Source organism: Sceloporus undulatus, chromosome 6 (genome assembly GCF_019175285.1).
Source record: "Sceloporus undulatus isolate JIND9_A2432 ecotype Alabama chromosome 6, SceUnd_v1.1, whole genome shotgun sequence".
Lineage (NCBI taxonomy): Eukaryota > Metazoa > Chordata > Lepidosauria > Squamata > Phrynosomatidae > Sceloporus > Sceloporus undulatus.
In genome coordinates, this window is record NC_056527.1 from 37,108,247 (window position 1) to 37,110,357 (window position 2,111).

The following is a 2,111-nucleotide window of genomic DNA, read 5'->3' on the forward strand; positions in this document are numbered from 1 at the left end:
TAGATAGATAGATAGATAGATAGATAGATAGATAGATAGATAGATAGATAGATAGATTAGATAGGATAGATAGGATAGATAGATAGATAGATTAGATAGGATAGATAGGATAGATAGAAAGACAGACAGACAGACAGTCCGGCGCTGAAGGCGGGAAGCGACTCTAGCGCCTTTTCGCGCTCTTTGCTTCCCGCCCTCCTCAACTTCCCTCCTGCCTCACGCCTTCCTTCCCGATATAAAACCGCTTTGCAGCGCCACTTTTCCCTTCACTTCTTCGTGTTGTTTTGTTTTATTTCATATGTATTAATGGGTGACCTCGGGCAGCTTCCCATCCTCCTCTCAGCCTCCTCAGGGGAAGAAGGCAATGGCAAACTTCTGAAAGAAAGCGTCTTGCCCAGTAAACCCCGCCGTGATGCTCTATTAGCCTCAGAGGATGGCAATGTGTGGGAGAGACCCACACTCTCACAGCCTCAAAGGATGGCAATTGAAAACCTCCTCTGAACAAATCTTGTCAAACAAAACAAACACCATGATACTTCTCTCAGCCTCAGAGGATGGCAATGGCAAACCCCCCTCTGAAGAAACTTGCTAAAAGAAAACCCCATGATAAGTTCGCCTTAAGGTCGGGAAAGACTTGAAGCCACACAGCAACAGCAACAACAACAACAACAAGAAAGACCCTAACGTGTGCTTTATCATGTATAGTGTGTGTGTGTCGTGTGCCTTCCAGTCGTCTTCTGACTTATGGCGGCCCTAAAGTGAACCTATCACCCATTCATGGCAAGTTTATTCAGAGGGGGGTTAGCCATTGCCATCCTCTGAGGCTGAGAGAGTGTGACTTGCCTTTACGCACCCGGTGCATAAGGCCAGTGGATAGGATCCCATAATAGGGTCCTCTCCTACAGCACTTGAAGTGGTGCCAAACTGCACGCATTCTGCAAGGGAGATGTACCCTCAGAGGAAGGACCTGGCAAAAGCATTTGTGGGAGAGTCTTCCTTGCCTAAGAAAACCCTTTGGACTTCATAGGATTTTCTTAGGCAAGGGAGGCGGAGGCACACACACACACACACACACACACACACACACACACACAGGAAAAACAAAGATTTGCACAACAGATCCTCGTCCTTTCAAAGCAGCACGCCTCCCCCTTGTTCACTACACACTCACACCTCCATCCATCCATTAACAAAGCTTGCTTTAGTCCCCTTTGGTGGTTGTGTTTGTTGTGTTTGTCTCAGGTGTCTGGAGAGACTTCGAAGAAGCATGGAAGCAACAAACGAACGGTGACAAGACCGACCGATGTGGACGTTACTTTCGAGTAACGTTGACAAACGAGCGGTCGTTAAAGGAAGTACTGTCCTTATGGAAACGCAGAGGGAGTTGTAAAAACCTCTTCTCTGTGTGAACACACACACAAACATACACACTGACACACACAAGTCGGTTTCATCTGCCATTGAGGGGGTTAAAAATAGCAAGGGGAGTGTATGACATTTGCAAGGGGTAGTAGTTTCTCAAACGGAAATTGAGTCCCATTTTTGTGGGAAAATTAGTTTTGCAGACTTTCTTTTTTCATAAAAAAAATAATAATCTGCAAGTTTTGTTCAGCAGCTGCTTCAGTTTCCCTTCAGTTTTAGGCTGAGAGGGAACCTGCAGCGCTCTGTGGCTGGTAAGCTCCCTTCCCACATTTTTGAGATGCACGGCGTTTCTTAAGGCATATATGTAGTACTTTAATACATAATCTGTACTTTGTAGGCTTCTATTTCTAGGTGTTTTCTCTTTCTGGAAGGGCTAGTGGTGGCCACAGCTGTTGAGCAAAACACACACACACACACCTTTCAGGAAGAAATATCTATGCTTACAACCCTGATGAAATATATTGTGCCTTGTGTTTATTATTTCAATATGTGCCTAACATACATGAATGCAAGGAAACTACCATGGCTGAATGTTTTCTCCCTCAGCTACTCAAAGCTGCTATTTCTAAGGAAGAAATTCTTGCCCTCCTTATAAGCATTTACTGATTATCTATCTATCTATCATCTATCTATCTATCTATCTATCTATCTAAATTCTTCTCTGTGTGAAGAGTTTTTCTACTTCATCA

At 44.3% G+C, this 2,111-nt stretch overlaps 1 long non-coding RNA gene across 1 annotated transcript in view; it reads left to right on the plus strand.

Annotated features, from left to right (window-relative positions):
* The first annotated feature begins 1,644 nt into the window (after positions 1-1,644).
* The window catches only part of LOC121935772, a 21,785-nt gene continuing 21,318 nt past the window's right edge, over positions 1,645-2,111 (plus strand). Inside the window, exon 1 of the long non-coding RNA XR_006104848.1 lies at positions 1,645-1,673. This is a non-coding gene — a long non-coding RNA (uncharacterized LOC121935772). The remainder of the gene's footprint in view (positions 1,674-2,111) is intronic.